Source organism: Micromesistius poutassou, assembly GCF_964030765.1.
Source record: "Micromesistius poutassou genome assembly, chromosome: 15".
Lineage (NCBI taxonomy): Eukaryota > Metazoa > Chordata > Actinopteri > Gadiformes > Gadidae > Micromesistius > Micromesistius poutassou.
Genome location: NC_140285.1, coordinates 1,686,364 through 1,693,053, shown reverse-complemented (window position 1 = coordinate 1,693,053; position 6,690 = coordinate 1,686,364).

Genomic DNA, 6,690 nt, shown 5'->3' with positions numbered 1-6,690 from the left:
CTCCGGCGTTGAACCAGGTTTAAAAACGACGTTCCTCGACGTCCCCCCCCACCCCCCCCCACCCCCTCCCCCGCTCCCAGTTTGCGGTGGGACGTGAACTAGACAATGGTGGGAGAAAAATGCGGGGGAGGGGGGGAGGAGGGGAGAGCATTACTCTGAGTGTTACTCTGAAGGACTTTAGTATGACGGATAATCAATGGATCTGCTTTAATGTTGCCCCCCCCCCCCGACCCCCCCCCCCCCCCTTCCATCCATACTGTCTGCTTCAGAACACCTTCATACCCTGCCAAAAAAAAGGATGCGTAATTGGATAACATTAAGTCCTGTCCTAACCGCTATGTTGACACTTTAAACTATATATCTAAGCATGCAATAGACGAGTGTTGGATGTGAGTGAAGAATGAACTGAAACTAATAAGGTTGACGCGGAGACTGAAAGACTTACCCGGGAATCTTCATGAGATTCCATTATTCTGCTTTTTAAAAAGTATAACTGTTCCAATTATTAACATTATTACTACTGCGATGAATATGTTTAATACCATAATTATTATAATCCAGCTAACAATGCTTCATGTGTGTATGTGTGTGCGTGTATGTACGTATGTATGAATATATATGTCTGTCTATTCACTTAAGAGCTGTATTTGTCTATATATACATATATATATTTATTTATTTATTTGATTTTATATACTCCTTCTGGTCATGTCCCTGTTTCCCATTTATGTGTCTACGTGTATTGTGTCTGAAAAAGAAAAAAAAAAAAAGGAATACTTACATAATCAAGATGAAGTTATTAACACGTATGGCAACTCCGAGGTGAAATATTAGCAAAATAGTACATATATTATACACAACGACGAGCAATGAAAAAGCCTTTGCTGATAATTTGAATTTTCATGTAGATATACCCTAGAATACAGAAATTCGTTTGGACACTAAGTGGTGGAAATAACCGAAGTGAGTATTCAGATCATTAAAAATGTGTGTAAAGATTAAAGAATTTATTTAAATAATTTTTATAATCTTTTGCGTATTCTCTTTAAAAAAATATGTGATGCCAAAAATGATGAGCATTTCCAATGTATTACCAGGTAAATAAGCCATTAAAGACTTGCTGTTTGTGATTGGCTTAAATTAGTGACGTCACTCAATTTGAGCCGATCACAAACAACAATTGCATTGACGTTTCTCCAGAACTGGCACTGTGTGTGTTTTGGCCGTAACCTTAAGTTTAATTTTAATTTTATTTCAATTTTTTTGCAATCGGATCCTTTAATCGTTGCAACCCACTCAGAAATCATTGAACAATTATCTATGAATTTTACAACAGTTGAAAGCAGATTCATTGAAACAGGCTGCCTTTGTTATTATTAAGACCGATATGATAAGTATAATATAATAACCTGAATCCGATGCATTTAACAACCAGAGACGGGAGATCTGATCAATCTAACAACCGTAACCCAATCATTTAAGATCGGGGGAAACTGATGAAATTGGCAAGTTTTAAAATAATAATGACCATAAATTTAGCATTTCAGATGGAAATGAGGGAATCGAACTCAGAACCTTTTAAGCGTTAATGATATGCTCTACCTATCGAGCTACATCAATAATAATAGCTTTTCTAGAAAACAATTAAAACTGTGCAAGCTTTTTTTTTGCAACATTTTTATTCCATTATTGGTATATCTTTTTTTTTAAAGGGGCTCTTTTACTGCCATCATAGAATTGCAATAAACTCATTTGTACATTTGTGATTATTGAGACCAAGCTGATTATAGATGTCACTATACCCCATGGATCCGATGCATTGATGAATCCCATGAATTTAAAAAAACAATGAAGAATATTAAACAGATGAAATGAATGACATGGAAAAGTCAAAGTTTGTGATTATTTAATCTGATTCCATACATTCCTTAACTGTAAGAAAATTCTTAACTCATTCAAACTAGTTCATAATATATATTTTGAAGGCCTATATATTATTTATACTATTTTAAGATTTTGAGACATTTCAAATTATCTATATAATCTATATATATTTAATTATATATATATATATATATATATATATATATATATATATATATATAAATGAGATCAGTGCGTCAGTGAGCTGTGCTCTACCAAACTAGCTCGACAGACAAATATCCTTTAATGCATAAAATGAAGGTGTCAACTACCAACTACCTGCGTGTGTGTGTGTGTGTGTGTGTGTGTGTGTGTGTGTGTGTGTGTGTGTGTGTGTGTGCGTGTGCGTGCGTGCGTGCGTGCGTGTGTGTGTGTGTGTGTGTGATTAGTCAGGTGAAGCTGAAATGAGCTATTCGTGATTATAAGGCTCATTTCAGCTTCATGAGCCCTTCAATAATATGAATGAGCTGAAAAATATGAAACAGTTGAACCTACTTAGTGTTAGTGTTAGTGTTAGCAATTAGATTAGTATTAGGGTTAGGGGTCCTTATTGGCGGGGCTGAGGGTTTGTTTCTCAGTTCTAGAGTTTGGGTTAGGCTTTCTATCAGTTGGGTTTAGGGTTAGGGTTTCTGTTCTTGGGCTGGGGTTAGGGTTTTCTATTAGGGTACGTTTTAGGGTTTGGTTATTGGTCCTACTGGGGTTAGGGTTTCTTACTCAGGGTTTGGTATTGGGGTTAGGGTTTAGGGTTTGGTTTAAGGGTTAGGGTTTCCTACTAGGGTCAGGTTTTAGGGTTCCGTTTTTGGTTCTAGGGTATGATACTAGGGTTAGGTTTTAGGGTTCCGTTTTTGGTTCTAGGGTATGATACTAGGGTTAGGTTTTAGGGTTCCGTTTTTGGTTCTAGGGTATGATACTAGGGTTAGGTTTTAGGGTTCCGTTTTTGGTTCTAGGGTATGATACTAGGGTCAGGTTTTAGGGTTCCGTTTTTGGTTCTAGGGTATGATACTAGGGTTAGGTTTTAGGGTTCCGTTTTTGGTTCTAGGGTATGATACTAGGGTTAGGTTTTAGGGTTCCGTTTTTGGTTCTAGGGTATGATACTAGGGTCAGGTTTTAGGGTTCCGTTTTTGGTTCTAGAGTATGATACTAGGGTCAGGTTTTAGGGTTCCGTTTTTGGTTCTAGTGTATGATACTAGGGTTAGATTTTAGGGTTCCGTTTTTGGTTCTAGGGTATGATACTAGGGTTTTCCGGGCCACGGTTCCCAAACTGTAACCCAAAACCAAACCCTAGAACCGAAACCATACCTTAAAACCTGGCCCATTGGAAACCCTAACCATAGAACAAAAACCAAATGCAAGAATCAGGAAACACACTGAATAATACAATTAGACTAAATAACGACAAATCTAACTGGTATAATGCTAAATGTTGTTTGACATGATATTTAGTTCTTTGTGCATATATAGAGAATGTTACTGAAAGTAGTAGATGATGAATATCCGAACCTCTCCACAAGATGGCAGTAGGGTCAAACATTTTCGCAACCACGAGAAACCGAGGCGTTAGGTGGCGCTAGAGCTGTACCCCTTATCAGTTCAGACTACGGTTTGGTAGAATTGCTGCCGGACAGTTATCGAGTAATAAAGAAATTTATTACGCTGTATTTAAAAATGGCGTTTAGGAGTGCCCTTTAATACATTGTTGACAACGTTATTTTTAGTTATAGGCTATGGTTTTAAACTTAAAATGTGGATCCATAAAGATAAATCAAATGTTTGTTTTGTGTATAATTCAATTCAAGTCTCTCCCATCTCTTTTCTAGAGATCCAACATTTCTGCCTACCACATGAAATGAAATGTGACAGATATTATTAAAGTTATGGAAAGCTTTTAATAATTCGATTTAAACATTTTCATTACTTAAATGTCAACGCAAACATAAAATAAGCCCATTTACGCAATATACTTTGCAGTTGAATCAATATTTTCGTAAAAATTATTTTTTAAAAATGGAAGGAAGGAAGGAAAATTATACAAAAATAAATATTGTCACTCATTTGCTGAATGGCCATTACATTTTTTGTTTATCACCTAATTCATTTTATTTTTAAGTGTATTAAGGTATAGTTTATTATTCAGAAACAACCCCAATGCCAATGTCAGTGTTTTATTGAAGTGGGTAACCTGACGTTAAACCAACGTCTGTTCAGACATCAAGATCCTCTAACTCAACCATTATAACACGACTTTGACAGTGAGCCAAGCCTGAGCTCTGACATGAATGGTAAATGTTTAGCTCCCCATCTCCCCATTCGAAAATGAGCCCAATACACAAATATCATTTGACACCTGCTTGTTAAATATCTTTAAAACTTGACCTGTAAAAAGTGAGCTAGCTCTAAGATGCATCACCAATTGTTCCCCCGAATTACAATTTCTAAATAATATCGAAAAGAAAACCATTATGCTGTTGCTTCAGCACGTCTTCACGAGAGAAGCAGGCCTGATTCGAGCGAGGCCTGTAAGCCCACCTCCTGCTCACCCTCTCGTCAATTGAAAAGTGCGGAAAGAAACACTGAAACAAAGGGAAACAACTGTGAAAGGTTCCTGGTTGAATGAGGAGAACCCGAAGAAGGTAGACGCAGCTTTGCCTCTCCGCTCAACGACAATTGTGTCACTGCGGGCCCACGTTCTCCCTCCGACTGCCTGAGACCCTCAGCCACCAGGAGAACCCCCCTCAGCCACCAGGAGAACCCCCCTCAGCCACCAGGAGAACCCCCTCAGCCACCAGGAGAACCCCCCACCAGGAGAACCCCCCTCAGCCACCAGGAGAACCCCCTCAGCCACCAGGAGAACCCCCCTCAGCCACCAGGAGAACCCCCTCAGCCACCAGGAGAACCCCCTCAGCCACCAGGAGAACCCCCCCCTCAGCCACCAGGAGAACCCCCCACCAGGAGAACCCCCCTCAGCCACCAGGAGAACCCCCTCAGCCACCAGGAGAACCCCCTCAGCCACCAGGAGAACCCCCTCAGCCACCAGGAGAACCCCCCTCAGCCACCAGGAGAACCCCCTCAGCCACCAGGAGAACCCCCTCAGCCACCAGGAGAACCCCCTCAGCCACCAGGAGAACCCCCTCAGCCACCAGGAGAACCCCCCCCTCAGCCACCAGGAGAACCCCCTCAGCCACCAGGAGAACCCCCTCAGCCACCAGGAGAACCCCCTCAGCCACCAGGAGAACCCCCCTCAGCCACCAGGAGAACCCCCTCAGCCACCAGGAGAACCCCCCACCAGGAGAACCCCCCTCAGCCACCAGGAGAACCCCCCACCAGGAGAACCCCCCTCAGCCACCAGGAGAACCCCCCTCAGCCACCAGGAGAACCCCCCACCAGGAGAACCCCCCACCAGGAGAACCCCCCTCAGCCACCAGGAGAACCCACCATCAGGAGGACCCCCCCCCCCCCCCTCAGGGAGGACCTCCTCAGCCGCTATCGTCTCCTGACAGGAACAGAGCTCCGCCCCACCGCTGCTCCGGCTCGTGTTCTCGGGGAACACTAATGTGGCAGCTTCACGTGCGAGCGAGTCGACACAAGAGACGTGGGGAGAAAGTGAAAATGTGATAATGTGTGAAAAGTTTTATAAACTTTCTTCTCGCGCACAATTGTGAATCTTGGCAATGAATATGGAGCAATCTCTGCGTAGCCATAACTCAGATAAACGTCTGCCACATGTGGAGGGGATAATATGCAGAGGGGAAAGGAAACTGAAAGGTTGAACTCAGGGGGAATTCCTTAATGGTCATAAATCAGACCCAGTAGAGAGCCGTACATGCAATGCATTAAGGCCGTGGTGGACTGTGGTGGGGCGTGGTGTGGTATATCAAGGTGTGGCGTGGTGTGGTATATCAAGGTGTGGCGTGGTGTGGTGTGGTGTATCAAGGTGTGGTGTGGTGTATCAAGGTGTGGTGTGGTATATCAAGGTGTGGTGTGGTGTATCAAGGTGTGGTGTGGTGTATCAAGGTGTGGTGTGGTATATCAAGGTGTGGTGTGGTATATCAAGGTGTGGTGTGGTATATCAAGGTGTGGTGTGGTGTATCAAGGTGTGGTGTGGTGTGGTATATCAAGATGTGGCGTGGTGTATCAAGATGTGGCGTGGTGTATCAAGGTGTGGTGTGGTGTATCAAGATGTGGCGTGGTGTATCAAGGTGTGGCATGGTGTATTACAGTATGGTAAACAATACGCACACTGAGCCTATGCTACGCACAAAAAATACACAGTTGCAACTTTGAAATTCACAAGTCGAAAAACTCGAGTGGATAACAAATGTACAACCCGTGTTGTGTGTGAGCACTCTCACTGGGGACGGGGGAATGTTTCAAAGAGGGGAGATGAAGGTGGAGGAAGCCTGCAGCCAACATGCCATCTCCAATAACCTACACAGGACCATGGAGGCCGCCATGTCAATCGATCCCCTCCCTCACATCATCATCACATTCTGGGTGTTTCCATGCCGTCCGTCTCTCTCTCTCTCTCTCTCTCTCTCTCTCTCTCTCTCTCAAGCCCTGTTTCTCTATTTTCCACCCAAGGTTACCAGGTAACTAACAGATCTTATTGTTTGTCTGATTGGCTGAGCGGGCGGGGGGCGGGGGGGGGGGGGGGGGTCTGTGGTTGTGAGTGGATTTGCTAATGAGCACATTTGGGTTTGTTTATGTGTTTCGCAGCATGCCCTCGTGTGCATGTGTGTGAGGTGTGTGTGTGTGTGTGTGTGTGTGTGT